Source organism: Tiliqua scincoides, chromosome 1 (genome assembly GCF_035046505.1).
Source record: "Tiliqua scincoides isolate rTilSci1 chromosome 1, rTilSci1.hap2, whole genome shotgun sequence".
Taxonomy (NCBI): domain Eukaryota; kingdom Metazoa; phylum Chordata; class Lepidosauria; order Squamata; family Scincidae; genus Tiliqua; species Tiliqua scincoides.
In genome coordinates this window covers 97,201,428-97,225,581 of record NC_089821.1, presented here as the reverse complement: position 1 = coordinate 97,225,581, position 24,154 = coordinate 97,201,428, and the positions used below count along the sequence as shown (strand labels likewise).

General features: G+C 42.1%; 2 pseudogenes; both read left to right on the top strand.

Moving 5' to 3' along the window:
• Positions 1-21,820: 21,820 nt before the first annotated feature.
• Positions 21,821-21,940, top strand: LOC136637678 (5S ribosomal RNA; annotated as a pseudogene).
• Positions 21,941-23,723: 1,783 nt separating this feature from the next.
• On the top strand, positions 23,724-23,843 carry LOC136637200 (5S ribosomal RNA; annotated as a pseudogene).
• Positions 23,844-24,154: the final 311 nt, after the last annotated feature.

Here is a 24,154-nt window from a genome sequence, read left to right as displayed (position 1 = left end):
TAATTGAAAGAGGTGATTAATAGCTTAATAATGTGTTGCTCTGCTTAAGATGTGTAAAGAACACATGTAGCAAAAGAATGTGTAGTTTTGTATCCTAAAGCATAACCTTCCTAATTGAAAAGCTAGTGATATGTGTTACTGCTACTTTGGGATTGTATTTTGAGTTCCCGTGTTTGATCTGTTCAGAGCAAATGTGTAAATCTTTAACATGTGTTAATTTAACACTTCGGAATATCGCTGGCTACGTGATTTCAAGGAGCATAAAGTTTATGATGGCGTAGAGCACACCAGGCCAAGTAAAAGTAATAATCACTCAGATCAAATAAAGTGCACGATGGATCTAAAGACATTAATTACCTCATACTACCTTGCCATGTGGGTAAGAGTTATTGTCACTGGCAGAGAAAAGAGGAAACCGATGCAAAATGATGATGTAACTTCTCATAGGTGCAACAGAAAGCTGACCGAATATCGTTAGAATTCATGCATTCAGTTAAATTTTACTGTCTTGCAAAGAGTCATTGGCTTCACCCATTAGGCCAGCCATTTTCAACCACTGTGCCATGGCACACTGGTGTGCCGCAAGTGGTCCACAGGTGTGCCACAGGAATTTGGGGGAAGGTCATTTATAAATAGGGCCAATGGGAGATGTGAGCCCCTACTGGTAGCATGGTGTGCCTTGTCAATTGTCAAAAAGCTGATGGTGTGCCTTGACCATTTTAGTGCTTTGTCAGTGTGCCATGAGATGAAAAAGGTTGGAAATGACTCCTTTAGGCAATGTCTGTCATTTGGGACAAATGTTTCTTTTCTCACCTATTCTGTATGTATCAGAGACCAAGAGTTTTTGTAGTTGTTGGATTAAGTTCACAGTATTAGAACTAACCTGGTAGATTTTCTGCAGAATTGTGGCCAAGAAACCCTGACTTCAGTAGGACAGATCCAGCAGTGATGGAGTCAGGATCATGGAGGCTTGGACAAACTGCAAAACTTATTCTGATGCTACTAGTAGGGTGGTGCACCCTACTGTTTTGGTTTGTTTGTCTTGGTTTGGGAAAGGAGAAAAACAGTAGATCAGATACATTTTCTGTAAGGTATGGTTTCGCCCTAACTGTATTGTTTGAGATACCCAAGCTACTGTTTCCAGGAGAGCTTAGTTTTCTAAGGGTGCAATCGTAACCCACTTTCCAGCACTGGCATAGCGGTGCCAATGGGACATGTGCTGCATCCTGCAGTTGGGTGGAACTCACGGAGGCCTCCTCAAAGGAAGGGAATGTTTGTTCCCTTACCTCGGAGCTGCATTATGACAGTGCTAGAAAATGGGTTAGGACTGCAGCATAAGTTAGTTTTCTTCCTGGTGTGTTTAGCCACCATGGAATTTTGTAATATTTTCAGAATATTATTTTAACCAGTGAGGAAGCAACTCCAAAAATGCCTCTTTGCCAGTTCATAGGAAATGGAAAAATTGGGTTTCTTTTACTCAAGGTGGACTATAAATTAATTCATCAAAAAGCTGAATTCTGTAATATAGAACTAAAACAGAGAATCTAGTTTGTACACTCCAAAAGGAATGTAGCAGCTTCCTAATTTAAGATGTGGATAGCAAGTCAATGTTGATTCTTACCAAAGTCTTGAGGCAGGCCTGGTTCTGCAGCCGCCCTACTAATTCTCAACAGCGCCGATGCTCCTAATTATTACACCTGAAACCCAGTAATTCTGTCAAAAAGAACATACGGGCTTTACACCCTTAAAACACATGCACAACAATTAAGAAGAGGGAAGCTGCTCTTATGAGGTCTGCTGCTTCTGATATTCTCAGCACTAGTGACTGAACCGCACTACTCTTGTCTCCAGTGGGTGGCACAAGTAAGATCACTGCTCTTTTCTATTCTGCATCTCAAAAAGCTCTTGGCCCTATGAACCAGTTTTTTTTTCCTGGATGAAATTAATTTGGCCAATTTCTTCCAAGTGCCCTTTTCTGACTTCATAGTCGATAATCTGCTTCTTAACATTTGAACAAACTGTACAGCCAAGCCAGTGAGGGCTGGGTGTTATGTAGTCCTGGTTAAGCATGTGATTTTGCTTGAACTTCTTGGATTCAATTAAATGGCTAAAGGAAGCAATGGAGAATTATTACCAATACTGAGCATATTGAAAGTTTCAATATTGAGACTTTGAGATTTTCCTCTGACAGATTCCCTGTTTTTTTATTCTTGGTATAAACTGCTTTTTTTTGGGGGGGGGGGCAAACCAACTGAAGAACAGAACTAAAGTGATACATACTGATGTGTAAATCACAGCAAATTCGTTTGATGGGACATTCATGGCAATGTATGTGTGGACCTACAAACACCTAGCAGAATCCATATATGGGCTGTAGTGCCTTTTGCATTTTGTCTTGCAGGCTCTGTTATCATATTTGTATATCCTTCTACTATACAGTCATTTTCAGTTGGGCTTTTTCAGCATTTGCCACTAAGCCCCTTAACTGCAACTAGTTGAGTCATTGCTGTTTCAGCTTTGAGCTGATGATAGAAATGACACTTGGAGAAGGAAACCCAACAGTTGTTCTTTGGGGAGATCTGTTACACACATGTTGCCTTGCATCTGTAACTGTTCTAAATATGAAGTCCTACCCCAATTGTTCCCTTACTGTATCAGGACTGCAAAGATTACAGACTCGCTTTTTGATCCAGAGTCTCAAGTGTCCCATGACAGTTGCAGAGATCATTTCCATGTAAGTTCCACTTATTGCTGTGAAAGAATCAGAAGAAAGGGCATATGCTGTGCCTTCAAGAACGAGAGATGCACTGTGTGTGCATCCGACCTGCCAACCCATATGAAATAACTGGACTTAGATTAAAGTTTGTTTTTCAAACATTGGTCTCAGCCAGTTCTCCACTATTTATTTGTACATCGAACTTGCCATAGATAGCTGAATTTCTTGCCAAGTTCTGATTTCACAGAGGAGCCAAAGCTCGGCATTTCAAACATGTTCTAGACATTATAGAAATATATATTCTGAGGCTGAATAAAGATGTCAATCTGATGGCCTGTTATTAAGGTAAAAGGTCATCTATATAAACATTGGGGAGATTTCCTAACAGCCCCCTCTCCAAACCAAACGGAGGGCCTCGTTATCTATTTGCTCATAATTCTTTTCAAGTGCTGTGAACAAACGAGATGCAAATAGAGCTGGTCTTTCCCGACTGTCAGCCTCGGCTCGCTTCATCATATCTTCATGACATGGGGTGAGGAATTGCAAAGGAAGTTCTGGGTCACCAGTGACAGAAGGAGAATGGTTTTCCTGTAGTGAAGCTGTGCAGGCTGGCAGCATCTGGTGCTTTGGAAAGTCTGACTGAACCAGCCGAGATGGATGCTGTTGCTTGCTTCCCAGGCTTTGCAATTAGCATTAGTCAAAAGTATTGCGCAAATCAACATTTAACATCCATCTTTCTTTCAGAAGGGAAAACTCAGATGGCTTGTTTATAGGGCTAAAAAGCTGCATCACACAAATGACACGGAAAACAATCCCTTAAAATAGGCAGTGTCAAGTAAGACAAAAGCAGGCACTTGTACTTACACTCAAAACAAAGGGAACAAATATTCCCTTGCCTAGAGGAGACCTGAAAAGGAGGCTGGACGTCTCTGTAGCTAGAAAACTTACCCAGGGTGATGATGTATGTAGTCAATTTGTAAGGATTGCAAAAAAGGTGTGACATCACAGGCTAAAATACAGATGAATCAGTAGTTGAATTCTAGTGAATTGTATCCAGTTCAGTTCTTCATAGACTAGAAATAAGACTGTATGAACTTAAAAAAAAGTCTAAGGACTCAGTTCTGTTCCTTCCACCACCCATTGATGCAACAGTGCCAAAATGGTGATCGCTGCATCCTATGGTAGAGGAGGCAGTCCAGGTGGTCTCCTCTAGGGAGAACTCCTCTAGGGACAATCGTTCCCTTACCCAGAGGTAAACCTCCACGGCACTGGTGGGTCTACTCAGACTGGCGTAGGTTCACATTGAACTGTGCTGCAGGATCAGGCCCAAGAAGGGGGGATATCGGCAATGCTGGTGACACTTCCCCTCTCTCAGGACCCAATCTGCCTATGCTTCACCCCTCCCTGCCTTTCCCCACCCTGTTTTGCCTGTCCCCACTTCCATTTCACCCTCCCACCTCTCCCATCATCTTTCCTGCTCTGGTGAGTAGGAAACCACCAGTGATGGGGGCAGGAAGGCACAGTCCTTCCTGCTGGCACTCCTGGCAGTACGCTACATCATACACTATTGGACTGTCTTTTGCGACTGTCTTTTGACTGATTTACAGCAGTCAGTGCCATTGCAGAGGGGGTATAGGTATTGTCCGGTGCCTCATGCTAAGTATAAGATTGGGCTGTAATTCACTTTAGAATTTATTTGGATACATATTTTCTCAGAGAGTTAAGGTTCACTGACTGTGCTTCAAACGATAGCCTCACTGATGATTTATGCATTGACACCTGAACTCCAGCCCACCACAGGTGTTTGTAACTTAATTGATGTATTTATAAGGTTATATATAGGTCCCTGGCAGGGTCCTGAACAGAAGCTTGATGTAGGGTGTCTTCCTAGTTCAGCTTTTCTCAGTGGGTGCTTTTTAGAGCCCTGAGGCTCTCCAATACCATTATTAAAAATGGAAAGGCCTCCAGGTAACCAAAAGTTTGAGAACTGCTGTGGTCTGGGTGGAAAGAAAGAGGGATCTGCAGGTTGTACTTGAAGACAGTTAACTCACTTTTACTCATGCATTGATTTTTATTGCTGACAATTCTTCCAGAAGAGCCTGTTTACCCCTGAGAGTGCCATACACTTCAGTGACACCTTTGGTGAACATGACTGTTTTGGGGATTTCAATGGGAAAATTTCATGGGCCAAAGGACTAAAAACTTCTGACCAACTAACTAAAAGTCAGCATGGAGATCCTCAATTCTGGTTGCATGGGGAGGAGGACATTGGACTTTTCCTGTTGCACCATTTCCCTGACAAAACCCACTCCCAAAAATGCAGTGCCCCCATGTCTATGTCTTGCAGATAGCTGTTTTGGGGACGTATACGTCTTGGGGTGGAGGACTGTGGACATGAATAGCCACATGTTTAGTTTGACTCTCTCTCTCTCTCTCTCTCTCTCTCTCTCTCTCTCTCTCTCTAATAAGAACTTAAAAACATAAGAACAGAAGAAGAGCCATGGTTAATCAGGCCAAAAGCCCATCTAGTCCAGTCTCCTGTATCTCACAGTGGCCCACCAAATGCCTCAGGCAGCAAACAAAACAACCAGAGACCTGCATCTTGTTGCCACTCTCTTGCAACTTTCATTCTGAAGTAGCCTACTTCTAAAACCAGGAGGTTGCACATCACCATCATGGCTTGTAACCTGTGATGGAGTTTTCCTCCAGAAATCTGTCCAATCCCCTTTTAAAGGCATCTAGGCTAGATGCCATCACCACATCCTATGGCACTGGCAAATTATACACTGGGTAAAGAAATATTTTCTTTTGTCTGTTCTTACCTTCCCAACACTCAATTCTAATGGATGTCCCCTGATGTCTATATCTATCCCTGTATTGATGGTATGTGTGGTAACATCGAAGTCCTTTGAATTCAGTTTTACAACCATTGTTTTCTCCAGTTAGAAGACATAGTTTACCTTATCCCTTTCCAATAGTCCTAGCATTTCATTCTCCAAACTGTCTATTATATCACTAGGATGGCTTGACAGGGCTTTTCCCTCTCTATTGTATCAAAGCAGTCGCTTTCTTTTTAGCACGCATAAATTAATTAAAAACAAATCTTTTGTGATGAGTGTCCATGGCTCAGTTCAATGAGAAATATTTATTTCTTGGTAAGAATTTTTGACAATACTATAAAATTCAGAGAGAAGCTTAAGTCCTGGTTGGAGCATGTTGATTAGTGAGGTTTAATTTTCTCTAGTTCTTCCTGATATTGTTGTAAATATTTTCATCTATTATGCATAAGAAGGAAGTACATTAATCTGTCAGCATATAAATGATTTTCTCCTAGCCACCATGGCTTTTGAGGGATTTATTTCACGTGTGTTGTGCTATTGTTTGCCCCCAGGATGTGTAATATATATTTTAAGGGAATGTGGCTTATAGTGAGACACCTATATTATGTGTGTGATTAATATTGGTGCTACAATGAATGAGGTCTTGTGGTCTGTCTTTGCTCTTATAGCGACTTAATCATTTCTCTCAACAGCCCAGTCATCTTAATAAAACATTTCACATGCTAGTTTGTTTTTCCACAAAATGACAAATGCAACGGTGGTAAGATGTGAATTTTATGTTATTAAATGTATAGGATCATGAATTTAATTTACCATACTACCCACACATGATTGCATTATACTGAACTGTGGAATCTTAATCCAAACCCATTTTTCCACCCCCTTGCCTGTGTGAATTGCAATGTAAACTATGCAAAATTATATAGTGAGAGTTCAGCTCAGAGTGTAAGAGATGGGAATGCTCAAAATTTGGTTATAACATTGTTGTCTGTGAACAGCCTGGTTATATGGATGCATATTTCAAGGATCATGTTTAAATTTGCAACTATTTGTGAAATTACTTGACCTGCTGGATCATCTGGTTTACATGCCTATCCACTGGGTATCCTTTTTCAGAGTTGCAGGACTGTGGTATGAATTATATTGTTGCTTTTCTTCAGCTAAGCTCTCGTGACAGATTGAAAAACTGCTCAAATAATCAAGAATAAAATGCAGCCAATTAAGAGCCCAATCCTGAGCTCAGCACGCTCACCGCAAACTGCCATAAGGCACATATGCGAGCCCCAGAGCCGGTGCTCCGCCGGTGGTAGCCGGTTGGCTGAGCAGCGGTGAGGTAGGTGCAGGTGTGAGGGGAGGTGAGGAAGACGTGTGAGGGGAGGCGGGGAAGAGGGAGGGTGGGAAGATGGCAGGGAGGAGGCGTTCCAGGGGAGGGAGTTGGGACTGGTAGATGCAACGTTGTCACAAAATGTATTTTCCAGATTTCCAATTTGGATTTGAATATTAGTTAAGTTGGTTTGAATACTTAATATTCATATTCTGAAAATTTAGCTTAATACAGGTGAGACCTTGCTGTCCACTGATTTGGTATGCACTGATTTGACTCACGACTAATGCCAAGGCCCACCTTTAAATGCAACAAGGAAAAAAAAGTACCAAAATCCAATTTCCCACCTTCTTGCTGTTAAATAATTATAATTTCTTTCCACTAGATTCCATTAGTCACCCCATCTAGTGACTGAGTGCAGTATAGCATCTATACCAATGCATTGAAGGAGCAACAATGCAACAACGAAGGAGCAAGAAACCCGGAAGTGGTCTTTAAAGCTGTTTTTTCACTGATTTGGTATCCACTTATTTTTTTTAATCAACTGGGGGTTCCGGAACAGAACCCCAGTGGATAACGAGTCATGACCTGTATTTGTTTCAGCTCATGTTTCATAGTCGGCTACAGGCTGTGATTCCTCCACTTCTTATCCCATGTGTGCCTCACTAGGAGCTATGGGCTGTAATGAACCTGCCATTTTTTGAAAGGGGCAAATGCCCTGGGCACGAAGCTTCGCAAGCCTCGGGACCACGCGAAAGTCTCACAGAGACTCCCAACGAGGTCAGAAAATGTGCTTCCAGTTTGCCAGAAGCACAGTTTAAGTCTGCGGGGAAGCCTCAGGTATGAGTTTTTGTCATCTCATTCCATTTCCTTACCCTATCTTTCCTTCATGAGCTGAAAAGAAAGTATTTCATCCCGTTGAAGAACACAAAGAGTATGTGCGGATACTTGAAAGGAATAATTTGGCTTTGGTTGGGACTTCATTTAGGGTTGCTGGCCTCCTGTTGCAATGATACTTGCCCGCGTGCTTGTTTCTGCTCCACAATATCTGCTATATTACAATCTCAGCCTGTCATCTGGTAATTATATGGTAAGCTAATTATTACGTGGATGCCAATAAGTGTCAAGTCCTTTGAACATCACATGGAAATGCAGCCTTGAATTTTCCTTCTCATGAGGAAAAGAGAACTAAACAATACTGTTATGACAATATATTCTGGAACCCCTCAGGAAAAAACTCTTTAGGGAATGGTGGATGTAGAGGAGATTGTGGGAGGCCCAGACCTGTGCCAGAGGCTTTGGCTTCCTTCTCTTGGTGAGCATGTCAAAAATAAAGAGGAGCAAAGATGCGCTTCTGTCAGCAAGATTGTTTCTGTGATTCACTTCAGTGAGCAAACTCAGTTTTTCCCATCCTAAATTGAACCCACCACATGAGATAGGTAGGGCACAATCCTAACCCCTTATGTCTGTGCTTTCCAGCACTAGCATAGCAGTGCCAATGGGACGTATGCTGCATAATGAGTTGGGTGTTACTCACGGAGGCCTCCTCAAAGTAAGGGAATGTTTGTTCCCTTACCTCGGAGCTGCATTGTCCTGATGTCAGTGCTGGAAAGCACTGACATAAGGGGTTAGGATTGCGCCTGAAGCTTATGAAGATCACGAGAGACTCTGTGTATCTGCCTCATAGCTTGGTGGTGAATGAGGCACATTCCCATATCCTAGTATTTATTACAAGGGATCCCAAGGGATTTGCAACAAACAGTTCATCTTGTGTGTAATATGTTTTTTTATTTAAGGAGACCAACGTGAAATATTAGCATTCTTCTATAGCAAACACACCAATATCACGGACTTTCAAATACCTAAAGTTATCAGGCATATAAGGAAAGTTATCTGCAGTGCAGAAGAAGAGAAGGACGAGAAAAAAATGGTAATTGCACTAAATTCAGCTAGGATACGGCAGACAAGGGCTTTAAAAACTTCAGAAACATCAATTAAAGCTCAAGTTCTGTGCAATAAGCATCAAAAATTGATAAAAACTCAAATTTAGGTTTTTAGATTTAGTGTTTAAATCAATCAACTGCAAACAAGATTTAATTAAAGAATATTATTTCAAAGTGTAATTACCTACTGGGATTAGAATGAACCTCTATTGCTCATAATGTTCTCCTACTGTGATCCCACACTGAAAAATGTTGAGTTTTAGATTAATATGCATCTTGTAAGTACAAGTCCTAATCTCAATCTTAAAGGACATTTAAAACACACTTGGAACCTTCTATGCAATCAAGCACAGTGTGACTACAATGTCCACCATGCTAAATTTGTGATTACATTTTTTATGTGCATGATTTAAATCGCTTTAGCAGCCGTCCAGGGAGCATTTTACCCTGCATATTAATTACACAAAGGCTTTGTCATGTGAGGGTCTCGGTGGTCATGGTCTGTAATCCAGCTCATTTGAACTGTGAGTACAGTTTTTGAGCATGCTGTGCACATCAAGCCCAGCTTTAAAGCTAGAATACGCAGAGATGGTTAACAGGTATGGTTCCGGCTTAAGGAACGAATGCCATTTATTTAGTGACATCTGCAAACTAATTGCTTAAAAATCTGATAGCGCAAAAGGCATAAAAGGCTGAAGAAAGACTGCTATTAATACCCAATAAAATATTGCAAGGCTTGTTGTTTTTTAAATGCATTGTCTTGTTATTTGAAACAACAGCCTCTAAATAACAACGCCATTACTAAATGAAGCAGCCATCATTCATGAACTGATGGTGTTAGGTTTGAAATTTACCTTAATTTAGCAGTGCCTTACAGCATCTTTCCAATGTTCTCTGGCTTTTTAATATGTTTTGCGTGTTTGTGCATGTGTGGGGGGGCGTACATTCAGTTCTCTCTAACTTTAGAGAAAATACACGTGTTCTTGTTTATTTTGATATACTTTTATTTATACATTTTAAGGTGAAAACAGTGTTTTAAAAAATGCTAGATAAAGTTTGCTACTGTGTGCTATCTGCAGCAAACAACCAAAACAATTCAGGCACAGTATTTAACCACAGTGCAATTTTTAAAAGGCCATCTATATTAAGGCATATTCCCTCTTCCAAATGTATGATATGAAATGAAAGCGACTTATTAGAGAACCAGTCTCAACCCCCCTTTTTAATCCTCACTAACAAACCATTCCTCGGCGAAATGCAGAGGACTGGTTTTGGTGTGTGCATTCAGATGTGCATAAGGGTACATGTGCCACACATACGCTTTCCACATATTTTCTTCCCATAGCCAGCCCATGCATGAATGCACTTATAGGCTAGTGGCTGAGGCCTAGTCTATACCATCAGAATGAGGTGCAGTCTCTCTTTGTCACACACACACACACACACACACACACACACACAAACAGATTCACCAGGCTTCTCCACTGCTATCTAAGATGAAGCTCATGTTTTGGAAAACACAGTGCAAAATGAATGCACTAATTGACAGATTTATGCATGAAAATCTGTGGGCTGTGCGCTGATAAATGTACAAGATGGCAACTGAAGGGTGACCCAGCCACATGTTTCTCCTCTTGACCTTATCACAGAAGAAATGGCAGTGTCTTGATCTACAGGCGCTTCTTTCACCATGCAGCTTCTCTTTCTTTGCAGTGCTAGAAGGCAACTTTTGGAGGAACTGTTTGCGCAGATTTTGTTTATTATGCATTGTGGCATAGAAGAATTCAGCAAGATCCCATGAAGAGGCTGAACCTACCATTTACAGCAAGATCCAAGCAAGAGGCCTTTAAAGTTACCTCTATGAACTTGCACATGATTACTGGTGAAGTACCACCTTCCCCAGTAAAGCACATGCAATCTTGGTGTGGGGCCCCCAGCCTCTGGCCCAAGTTGGAGGGAGGCTCCTCCCTTTGCACTAACAGTATCTGCTTGCTGGGCCTACAGGTCATCCCTCTCCATCCACCTGGGAAAGATTCTGCAGTCCAGCCTGAAGAGCCTTTCCTGTTGGCTCAGATTTGCTTCAAGAGAGGAGAGGTTATACATTTCTTCCATATACTGTTTTTTCCTCCTTGGATTACTGCCTCCTCTAGTGGCTGTGGAAACAGAGCCATCAGCCTTGCACTCTGCTGCTATTGCTCCATTACTGGAACTGACTGAACCTTTTATACTGGAACCTGCCATATGGCCATGTGTGGCCCCACCCCCTTTCTAGCCCAGAACCTGCTTCCCTAGTGTCCCTGTAGCTTCTCCAACCAGGAAGCCTGCTATGGAAGAAGCGTACGATATCACAAGACCTGCCCACCTATTGGCTACAGTGCTAGGTGTGGGGTTAGTGACAGATTGTCCCCTGCTAACTAGGTAAGAGACATTCTGACAAGTGATGGAACATGGCGTGACAAGGCTCAGAACAGGCTGAAGACAACCAAGCAGAGGTAGAGTGCAAGGTTCTACCTTTGCTTGGGTTTCTTTGGTCTGCTCCAACAGTGCTTTGGTCTGCACTGTTTTCAGTGCTCATCAGTAAGATGGTGGAGAGTTTTTGCTACCCACAAAAAATCAGCTCACGGCCTACTGGTGGGTTGCAGCCCACAGTGTGGGAGCTGCTGTTCTAAAGCAAATTTGATGTTCTTCTGTCACCAGGGGAAGGAAAAGGGAGAGCATGCACAGCAATGGCCAGAAGAGACCTTTTCCTGTAGCACGAAGCCATAATTTAGCAGAATATCTGAAACAGGCCAATGTCTTGTGTCATGAGGTTTCATGAATGACAGCACTCTTCATTTCTAGAGACTATTTTGAAAGTGAAATTAATAAAACATTAATTTAATCTAGTTCCTTCATTTACGTAGAAATACAAATGGAACATATCCATAGGCTGTGGCAATGTTAGGAAGAACAAGTCCTATTTGGTTCAGGTTTTCTTTGCAAGCTTGCATTTATGAACTTATTTGTAAATTAAAGCAAGGTACTTGGTATGATGAAAATGGCATCCCTAAACAATAGGCAATGAGAATCTGGCTCATGGGAATGAGGTATTTATTTATTTTCCTATGATTTCATGTCCGTTTGTAGCATGCAGTAGCACTGGCCAGACTTGGAACACTAGTAGTTGTGATGTGGTACACATGATCAGAATTTGGACTGTATTGATTTAGTTGGTACATTTTAATAGTGAAGGATGCATCCTTTTTAAGACTTTGGGTTGAAAAGCACCCATAGACGCGGAGGTGAAAATGCTACTCAGACCCCAAATCTTGCCTCCGTAATGGTGCTTTCTAATGCAGAAGCACATCCATATAGAAAAGTTACAGAGCAAGTTTCTTAACCCTCTCTTTCTTCAACCCTTATATAGCCCTTACCATAAGATTTTAATCAGGTCAGCTTTTTGAAATTTCAGCATGAAACTATTAGAAAGGTAAACTTTTAATGAAGAGTGAATAGGATCACCTTTGCTTCTCGGAGTAAGAGAATAGAAAAAGCAAACAAACACATTTTTCTTACTGCCACATGCCTCTCCTTACTAATAAGTTTTGTCTCTTCTGCTGAAAGAAACGCTGTGTAAAGTCTCATTAAATTAGCTGACTGATGGAATAAATACACAGTCCATGGCTTTCCTGTCCGTAGGAAAGTAGGCAAGGGTCTTGCTATTGTAGACTTTTGCTTATTTACATATGCCTTGGACTCTTCTTACAGATATGTAAATTATCCTGGTTAAAACTAAATGCTAAAGTCTACACCATTAGTCTTCCACTTCATGATCACCGCATGGGGCTGTTAGAGGGATAATGTACCATACAATACACGGTTTACTTTTAATTAATAGGAAAAAAATGTGAAATGAATATTAAATGTAGCTTAATGTGAAAGAAAGCTCAAAGTAGTATGGCTGTGTATATATATATATATATATATATATATATATATATATATATATATATATATATATATATATATATATATATATATAAGAGAGAGAGAGAGAGAGAGAGAGAGAGAGAGAGAGAGAGAGAGAGAACTCAGCTCTACTTTTGGTTTAAGAAAAGAAAATGAAAAAGTAGCAGCTTTCTTAAGATCTCAGAAGACTGGAATGGATTTAAGAAATCAGTGAAACAACTTACAGGAAGTCCAGATTTGCAAATATGTCCACAAAAGTTGCTAGCTTGTTTTACTTGTCTGCTTTTACTTGTCTGCACAAACTTTTGTGAGTCTAACAAGGCAGGATTTATGGGGTAAAACAGTCAAAAATAACACACACCCCCAATTCCTCAATACTAGGTATACTCATGGAGTGTCAAACTCATTTTATATAGCGGAGTGAACTTAGCATTCATGGCGCCTGCTGAGAGCCGGATGTGATGTCATTAAGTAGGTGATGACCAGAAGTAAGAACCATTTTCTCACTTAGGAACTCATTAGCTGCAAATGGCCAAAATCTTGATCCTGTTTTCAAGATATGGATGAGCTGCCCTTTCAGCAGCACTGTTTCTAACAAGGCATCATTTTGAAGCTCAGCAGCTAAGAGGTACTCTCCAAAGTGATGCCTCAGTAGAAGTAGCGCTGCTGAAAGGGCATTCCCGCACGTTAATTGGGCACTTCCAGAACCTTGACAGCTTCTCTGTCTCTATCTCTGTCTCTGTCTCTGTCTCTCTCTCTCTCTCACCCCTCTTGGGGTGCCTCTTCCCCTATACCATTCCTTGCCTTCTGAGGCCTCCTTTCATTTCTCCTCCCAGCACCTGGCAGAAGTAGTGTCACTGAAAGGGTGGTGCTGGGAAAACCCAATTAACACATGGATTGCCCTCAGCAGAAGCAGTGCTGCTAGGAGGGTGGCCTGCATGACTATTGGGCTCTTCCAGCACTGCCCTTTCAGCAGTGCCACTTCTTACCAATGCATTACTTTGCAGCTCAGCAACTGATAGTGGTGCTGGGAGAGCCCAGTTATCACATGGGCTGGATAAAGAGCTTCTATGGGCCATATCCATATTTGTTTGACACACACAGCCCTCCCCCCAATAGCTGCTTTATGAACGCTTTCCTTCCAAGCTATCTGGAGATACTTTCACTTTATCACAAGTGAACAAGCAAGTGGGTTTGCAAGTGGTTATGCAGGTCTACTCAGAAGTAAATTCCATTGAGTTCAATGAAGTCTAGTCCCAGAAAAGTGTGCATAGGATTGTAACCTGAGTGAGCCCTTCACTCTCTGATGCAGAAAGAAGGAGGAATTCTAGCACAGATATCCTCTTTGTGGAAAACTGTTCATTTTTCTGAACCCAGTTCCAAACCCAATCAGGGAAATTACCCCATCAATCCACAGGACTCATTAATTCTAGCAGACATATAAGCAGTCTAACATTCCTTTTCTAGGAATTGTATCATGCATGTATCATGCAGAATCATTTTGATTCTGATGCTAAATCAGTGTGGTGTTTTGTATTTGTCAGTTTTTCTAAGTTCTTCACCACTCTTCTCCCATATGAACTGGCTCATCCATTGAGGTCACCTGTGGGAGGCCTTGTCTGGATGGCACCTATGACTAAGCCTGGATTGGCAGCAACAAGAGAAAAAAAAACCTCCTCTGTGGTGGTCTCAGTACAGGTTGAAACTAATTATTCATGTGGGTTCCGTTCCAAGCACTCATGTGGATGGCAAAAAATGCACGATAGCAAATCAATTAAAAGAACAAAGTTTCTCTGCTCCAGTGATTGAAAAACAACCTGGCTGACCTTTTGACTCTAAGATAAGAGTCATTAAGAAGACAATCCATCAACCAGTCCTCCTCCAAGAGCTTAGAAAGCTTCACTCAGCCCCTCCCTTCACCAATGCAAAGCGATCACCTTTCTTTCACATGCTCAGGGGGAAGGGAGGGGCTGCTGGAGAGAGAGGATTGATGGATTGTCAGCCAGCTGCCCTCTCTCTCTGATTTTAAAGGGGTGCATTTTCCCCTTCTCCAGGGATCAGCACATTCCTTAGGCTAGACTTGTACTATGGAACACCCTCCCAGTTGAGTTATTTACTCTCCCTGTCAGCCCTCTGGTGGGGTTTTAAAACATTTTTATTTAGGTTAACCTTCCGACTTTAGTTTTTGTTGCTTTTCCTGTTCTTTTGTTTCAGTAATAGTCTGTTCTTTTTTTTCTGTGGGGTTTTGAATGTTTTTCTTTATCGTATTTTTTAATCCTGATTTTTATTGTAATTTGCTTTATGGTATTTTAATTTATGATTGTAAGCTGACCTGGGTGCCCCATTGTTCAAGGGTGAGATAGCTATCTTCTATATCTATTATTATCTCAAACGTTTCGCATTGGGAACCACTTTTTAGAATGTGAATCTGTCAGGATCCACTGGAAGTGTTGACATGACCAGAAGTGACATCATCATCAAGCAGGAAAATTTTTAACAATGCTAGGCTGCAATCCTACCCACACTTACCCAAGAGTAAGTCCCATTTATTATCATTGTTAAAAGCATATACATAGTATCCTGTCAAAAGTACAGATCTGTAACATTTTCCCAAATGGAGTCACATACATGATAGCATCAAGTCTACTATATTAAAAATAAAATAATGAAATGAATGGGAACCCACCTGAAATTGGCTTGTGACCCACCTAGTGGATCCCGACTGACAGTTTGAGAAACACTGTATTATTGTATCTAGAGCAAAGATGTTAATTAAAACATAGTCCCTTTACTTGTACTATAATCAATTTTTTAAAATTAATCCTTCAATTTTTAAACAAACTGGTGTGAATTGCAAAATTTCTTCGTTATGCTTTACTTAAGGATGGAATTAACTGCATCGTTATGGTATACATGATGGTACATTCTATAACTAGGTAACGGTATATATAACAGAACAAGACAGGATTTGGGGGCGAGGGTTGCACAGCAAAAAGCCGCATTAAACACTGTTTTCCTCCAGTGACATCCCCTTTTCTCTCACTTGGCTCACCTAGGATAAAGAAGGACTCTCTGAATAAGGCAAGGAATATGAGCAGTACCGTAGAGGCTTTAAGAAATAACAGAATCCTCACCAGTGGTACTTATTTGTAAGATTAAAGGGTTTGCAGTAAAGCTTTAAATGAGCAACTTCTCATTTCCCTTTACTAAGAACAATGTGTTGTTTCTATAATAAAGATTAAAACACTGCCTTTTGAAATCTTGTTTGGAGGGCAGAGTGCACAGTGGAATGAATGACTCATTTTAAAATTATTTATGCATTCTTAATTGGGATTTTATCCACATAAATGGCTGCATTAGCGCTCTGTAAAGCCTAAAGTACAGCAAAGTACCTGGCAGTCACACAGGTTCATGCAAGGTTTCAGAAGGCGTTCGACACCGTCCCTCGCCAAAGGCTACTGAAAAATCTCCACAGTCAGGGAATTAGAGGACAGGTCTTCTCCTGGATTGAGACCTGGTTGAAGACCAGGAAACAGAGAGTGGGTGTCAATGGGCAATTTTCACAATGGAGAGAGGTGAAAAGCGGTGTGCCCCAAGGATCTGTCCTGGGACCGGTGCTTTTCAACCTCTTCATAAATGACCTGGAGACAGGGGTGAGCAGTGAGGTGGCTAAGTTTGCAGACAACACCAAACTTTTCTGAGTGGTGAAGACCAGAAGTGATTGTGAGGAGCTCCAGAAGGATCTCTCCAGACTGGCAGATTGGGCAGCAAAATGGCACATGCGTTTCAATGTAAAGTCATGCACATTGGGGCAAAAAATCTTCACATATAGGTTGATGGGTTCTGAGCTGTCTGTGACAGATCAGGAGAGAGATCTTGGGGTGGTGGTGGACAGGTCAATGAAAAATACAGGTCGATGAAAGTGTCGACCCAATGTGCGGCATCAGTGAAGAAGGCCAATTCTATGCTTGGGATCATTCGAAAAGGTATTGAGAACAAAACGGCTAATATTGTAATGCCGTTGTACAAATCGATGGTAAGGCCACATCTGGTGTATTGTGTCCAGTTCTTGTCACCAGATCTCAAAAAGGACATAGTGGAAATGGAAAAGGTGCAAAAGAGAGTGACTAAGATGATTACTGGGCTGGGGCACCTTCCTTATGTGGAAAGGCTTTGGTGTTTGGACTCTTCAGCCTAGAAAAGAGACACCCGAGGGGGGACATGATTGAGACATACAAAATTATGCATGGGAAGGATAGAGTGGATAGAGAGATTCTCTTTACACTCTCACATAACACCAGAACCAGAGGACATCCACTAAAATTGAGTGTTGGGCGGGTTAGGACAGACAAAAGAAAATATTTCTTTACTCAGCGTGTGGTCGGTCTGTGGAACTCCTTGCCGCAGGATGTGCTGACGGCATCTGGCCTGGATGCCTTTAAAAGGGGATTGGACAAGTTTCTGGAGGAAAAATCCATTATAGGTTACAAGCTATGATGTGCATGTGCAACCTCCTGATTTTAGAAATGGGCTATGTCAGAATGCCAATGCAAGAGAGGGCACCAGGATGAGGTCTCTTGTTATCTGGTGTGCTCCCTGGGGCATTTGGTGCGGCCGCTGTGAGATACAGGAAGCTGGACTAGATGGGCCTATGTCCTGATCCAGTGGGGCTGTTCTTATGTTCTTAAAGCATAGTGAACTGACTGTTTAATACTGGCGAACAGATGCGAAGGTTCTGCTGGCAGAAATCCATCAAGGTGACTTATTTCTATAGCAAAGTATTTGGAAACCTGGTGTCGCCTTGCTACTCCTTGGATAGCAAGGGAAATTCCATTGCTTTTCTTCCTGAAAAATACTTCCCAATCCTTGGATTAATAATCTTGTTTACTATTATATTGGAAAGCAAACCCACTGGTATTTGCCATACCAGCAAGAGGTATTTGACTGCTTCCTTACTTATAAGCCGCATCTCCGAACACTGCAGCAAAAGGTTAGGGCTGGTGTTCAAAGGATTGGCATAACTTGCTGGAAAATCTTGAAGTGGTAGTGCATCAATACTGTGAGCATTGTCAAAATGCACATTCATTGATGAGGACTGCCATCTCGTCAGCTTAGAGGTCTGCTAGCTTGAAGTGCTGTTGCTGACACATTTGCTGGTCATCGAAACGGCAAAAGCAACCTAAATACAATTGTACGCCACTTAATGATGGGGAGCTGCACTCCTCTTGCCTCCAGAGGCTTTTCTGAGTCTCGGAGAGGCAATGCACGACTGTGCACTAACTCTCTGAGGCTCAGAATGCCCATTTCGGGCAAAAAGACACAACTTCTGGTTTCTGAAGAAACAAGAAGTCAGGTGTTTTCATTCTAAATGGGCAGTCAACATGCTGCCTCTCCAAGGCTCAGAAAGTTCTCTGGAGGCAAGGGGAGCATGGCTCCCCTTGGCTTCAAAGGCTGTGTGTGTGTGTGGGGGGGGGGGTCAACAGGAGCCAGCAGCAACTGGATATACGAGCTGTCACTTCTGGAGCATTGTTAAACGGCACCCACCTGTAGAAGTTTCAAATACATATTTGCATTGTTCTCCAAGGCTTTTCATGGTGACTTAGACCCAGACTAAATGTGCAAAAACCCATGCATTTAAAACTAATGCTTTGGAAAGTTGGGGAAGGGGTGGCTAATCAGAAGGATCTGGGAGACCAGGAGGAAGGGCGGGGAAAGTAATGTTTTCTCTGTCCTTGGCACTGATTGAAGTAAGGACCGGACACGTACACTTCTAGAGCATGTTCTCTTTTGCAGATATTGAGCCATGGAGACCTCAGATGATACCATACCACCAAATGTCCAGTTACTGAGCTCCCTGCACTGGGTGACACACCACGCCTAGCGATGCAACGGAACAGAACCACATGATTTTTCTGTGGAAAATGATTTCTCAAACATATATTTTTGATCCAGATACCTACTCAGCTTCCACATATCCGATATCCAAAACCTGAATCAAGTGAGTTCATTTCGTGCTGGTGGACTTCTGCCACCAGAATCACATAGTACCAATGGTGGTGCCAGAAACAAAAATTGGAAAGAGGTATAGAAGGGGAAATTGCATTTAGGAAGTGAATTTTATCCTTATTTTGTCAAGTATGGGCCACCTCCCTCTGCATCCTTGGGTGCTGTAACCTTGGAGCGGAAATGGTTCTTCCTTAACTTCTTCAGTACTCATACAGCCCAATCCTAGCTAACTTTCCAGCAGCAATGCAGCCATGATACAGCTCCAAGTTAAGGGAACAAATGTTCCCTTACCTGGAGGTGGCCTTCGTAACTGCTCCACCACCATGTCAGCATGTGCCCCATTAGCACAGTTGCATTGGTGCTGAAAAGTTGGTTAGGAATGGGCTGATAAGAACATAAGAAAAGCTATGCTGAATCAGGCCAATTTCAGTCCTAACAGCATGTACAAAGAAGACCTTTCGTGTAAAAATTTATTACATTTTGAAGTGTAATTTATAGTGAAAGAAGGAAATGATGAGTCAGGTTTTGGAGATTTTACAAGCACAGGCTTATAATATGTTGCACAAGAAAATAAATGGACTTTATAGTTATAATTAATACATTTAGTATATTCAGAGTATGTTTCATGAGAACAGAAACTTTTATGAGACCACTCACTTCTGTTTTGATCTTGATTTATGCCAATGCACAATCTGATCTATGATCTATGCGAGTCATGACTTCCAGGCTGACATCTAGTCTTCACTAAAAGCAATGAAAATACTCCTCCTGACCTGATGGAATTTTTACTTGATCTGCCCTAAGAGTGCAATGCATGAAATAAAACTGAAAACTCTATTTTCTTTGCACCTAATGTAACCATTATTTAACATAAACGGAAGACTTTAAACTATTCTTCAACTTGGACTTACAATGCAGACATTCTTAAATCAACAGATACTACAGCTATTTGCAAATGTTTCTCATGGTGCAACAAAAACTATTATTCAGGCTCTCATGTCTCTCTCTATCTCTCTGATGAACTATGAATTAATAGTTCTTTTTTGCATAGTTCACTTGACCAGGAATCGATAGGTTTTTGTGTGTAATTTGCTATTATCCTAAAAACTCTAAGCAAACCAAAATGCCAGCCTTGGTTTTAAAAAGTGATGTGTTTGAAAATGGAAATTTGACCACTCCAAATAGCAAAATCTTAATTTCCATTAGGATTTTATGAACTGTCTGATTATAGATCAGAAGAATCTCATGTCCTTAGGAAGCCTGCTTCAATGTTCTTGGCGAGAAGATGGGAAACAAAGGCAGTTATTTGTACTGGGAATGGCGTATTTCATTAAATGTTTTATCAGAAAATATAGCCACATTGGAAGCTATTAGCTTTTCAAGATTTATTTATTTTAAAAGACCACAAATCTCACTTAGACTTTAAAAGCTGCTTTTTATTCCATGGGGAGTTAAAGGGGGAGGGTGCTGCAAATTCTCCAGAGACATTAGAATGGGAGCTGTTGCTCTGTGCTCTTGCATTCTCTGGGCTCTAGTCCTGTACTTTTAGGCTTTATATATGAGGATATGCCTGCCTCAGTAAGAGATGGATCTATAGAGACAGGAAATGTATTGTTCTTTGTGCGCCTCCTGAGTCTGATGGTAGTCCTGAAAGAATGACTAATCCCAAGGTGCTGCCAAGATTTCAGTCCATCGATTGCATAATAGTAGTGGAGTTGGCCAATGGCAATATGTCTTCTGGGGGCAGGAAGTTTTGAGGGAACAGAAGAGATGCACAGTGGAATGTAACCAAGTGGTTGATTTTCTGTTATGCAGTCCTTAGGGGCTGTAGCCTCCTTCACCTACCTGTGGAGATGAAGTCATGAGATGGAAGCAGGTAACAAAACAAGCAGTTTCCAATGTCATCTTTTCCCCTAGTCTTCAAATAAGTTTTACCGTGAAACATATTGAAGTGCATAACTACTAGCTAACATACAGAACCATGTTCATTTGGTTTATTATAACTCACAACAGGCAGAATTTCATGAGACTCAAGGCAGGAGAGCTGTGGGGTGCATTTTTCATTAAATATTTGTAGTTCTGTCTTGAAAATTCACTTACTGTTGTCTGCTGCTATCACTGTGCTCAATAACTGAACTTCATATAGGAATTTTCGACCATGAGACTTTCCATGTTTATAGTTTTGCTACCCCACCCTTTCTCTCTCGTGTGGTTATCTTCTCTTCCGAACAGGGATCCGATGTGCCTGGTATGGAAATATATGACTGCCTAAAGCAGTTTATATAAAACAGATGCATCACATAGAAGTCAACAGTGTCTTTCCTTATATCTAAAGAGCCCACCTCTCAACTATTATGAATATCTTCTGTGTACCAGTATTCTGTTCTGCAGTATACAAGCAAGGATGCCAAGTTAAGCCCATATTATGAACAAACTCTTGAATCACTCCAAGCAGAAGGTCATCCACTTGGATATGCTGTACTGTGCTTCTCTGGGGTTATGGACAAGCCTATACATGGAGAGAATAAGAAATCTGCATCCCTGCACGGTACTAGGAAGTTCCTGCCATCTTCTGCAGCAGCAAAAGAGCTTTCTGCCATAAAGCATCTTTGAAGACTATCAAGCTAGAATCAGCTATGCTAAATTCAAGCAGGGAAAATTATACTAGGAATTGTGAACAGAGTCAACACCTTACAGAAACATCAAGTATGATCATCAATAACATAAAGTTTCTGGATCCCTTTACACTCCTAAAAGGAGTCTCAGGGAGCCCCAGAGTGCCAGCGCAAGCCCAACGTGAATACCTGTGAAGAGCAGGAACAGGATGGGAAGGAGGAACGAGAGCCAAGATCAGGGAAGGAGGGAGGAAAGGACAACCAAACTGAGAAGGGAACAGATGCCAAACACTTTTGGAGGGAACAGTGGAGGATGCCTGCGGTGACGGGTGTGGAAAAGAGGGATGTTTACAGGTGTGATGCAAAGCCTGTTTTCCATGCAGCGTGGGCATGTGCAAAATGTAGGACAGCAAAGCAGGCAGTTGACTACCTGCAGCCATACTGGCCTGAACATTCCAGATCTTCTGTGATCTTGGAAGCTAAGCAGGGTCAGGCCTGGTCAGTACATTGGATGGGAGACCACCTGGGAAAACCAGGTGCTGTAGGCTTTTGTCGTCAATATCGGTTTGTGGGTCAAATTAGGTGTGGTATTAAAGTCATCATTAGAAGACAGGCTGGAAATGAACTGGAAGCTGTCATAGCAAAAGAAGTGGTGTAGTTAAAGCCTTCCACTGAAGTCAATGGATACCCCTCAAAATCTGCTGCTCCCTGGTCTTACCTCTCTGCCCACACAAATGGAGCTTTGTTACAATGAACCATCAGCAGTCAATCACAGCAGACCAACAGTAGTGTACAGGTGGCACCTTGGTATCTGCAAAGGATCTGTTCTTGGACCCCTCATGGATACTGAAAACCATGGAAATTCACAGTTTCGACTCCTTTTAACCCTCCAAAGGTGATCGGAGCTGTGCTCTGCTCACCTCCGGAGGACTTCCTGAAGCCTGCAGTGACCATGCGCATTTGCCCACAACCTCTACGGGCTTCAGAATGGCCGTTTCATGCTGAAAAACATGACTTCTGTTTTCAGAAGTGACCTTTTAATGCCTTTTATAGATTTGGGAAGCCCTCCCCAGGTTCCAGAATGCCTTAAAAAGCATTAAAACATCACTTCCGGTTTCCCTCAGGATGCCCTAAGTCATGTTTTTCGGCCTGATACAGCCATTTTGAAGCCTGCAGAGGCCACGGGTGGACATGTGTGGCCTCTGCAGGCTTCAGAAAGCCCTCCAGAGGTGACCGGAACACTGCTATGGTCACCTTCAGAGTGTTCAGGCTGGACCAAGTCTGTCTGGCTCAATGTGGGTCCACGAGACCCACGTTGAGTCCAGGAGACCTACATTGATCCTGATCTGTGATGAAAAATCCGCTGGTAAATGGGCTCAACCTGTATAAACTCCTGCACAGGTTCTCATAAAGTCAAGTCAACCTTTATTAGGCATAAACATTTGGTAGGTGGGTCTCATAAAATCAGATGATAGGGCATTGGTATGGAAATACACCACTGTAACCTCATCTTACATGAGTTTAGCATGCAAGAGCAATCTGATGGTGGGAACGAAAATGAAGGGTGAATCACACATTTTCTTTGTTATGACCCTATTCCAGTTATAGAGATTATATTGATATAGGAGCAAAACAAGTGTTAGATTTTTATAGATTTGGGTTACAGTTGCACATAATGAATTGAAATTGGGAATTGGTCCCAAAGTGGACCAGCCCTTGCTCCCTGTGGCTGCTATTTTAACAAGCCCACACGACCATGAATTTTAACTTTCTTGACTCCCTTGTGTCAAGGAGCTGAATGTATTATGTTGTATTTTGTAATGTAGCTTAATATGGGTTGTTGAAGTGTTAGGCTTTTATTTCATCTGTAGTCATTTTGTTTTAACATATTTTAGAAAGTATATGTTTAAAATAGTGTGTGTGGGGGTATGTGTGTGTGTGTGGGCGGCTCCCTCCTGTCCCTTTCAGCTGAGCATCAGTCCTTGCTGCAGATAGACTGCTTTGAAGCACTGCTTTGTGTGCTTTGAGGGCACCCCCAGAGGGCAAGTGCTTCAGGGAGGGGTGGGGAGGAAGAGGTGAGGAAGCTGTGATGCTAGGCATGGTGTGCCTGTCGTCCCCTGGGCAAACTGAAATGCAGATCAAAGGAGGCAGAAGAAGCCCTTTGGGGCAGACCAGTGGGTTGGAGGTGTGGGTGTGTGTTTTGTGTGGAGTGGAGGATGCCTGTGGTGACGGGTGTGGAAAAGAGGGATGTTTACAGGTGTGATGCAAAGCCTGTTTTCCATGCAGCGTGGGCATGTGCAAAATGTAGGACAACAAAGCAGGCAGTTGACTACCTGCAGCCATACTGGCCTGAACGTTCCAGATCTTCTGTGATCTTGGAAGCTAAGCAGGGTCAGGCCTGGTTAGTACATTGGATGGGAGACCACCTGGGAAAACCAGGTGCTGTAGGCTTTTGGCCTTTCTGCCTTTGTGGTTTCACAGTTCAATCCTGATTGTGTGCCTGCGAGCAAGTGCAAAGATTTGTTGACCAACTCCTGCCTGATTCATTCGCCCACAAGCCTATTAGCTTTGGATAGGCAAGGTAGGCATGTTCCAAAGGGGTCTAAGGCCCTGACCCCACAAGTTCAGTTCCCCTGAGAAACGGAGGCAAGAATCAATCTTCATCCTCCAAGTGATTCCTCATTGTACTCACCAATATCTCTTCCTTGTTATTCCCTTATTAACCCCTACACAATCCCTGCCGCTGTGACCAGCTTTATGGC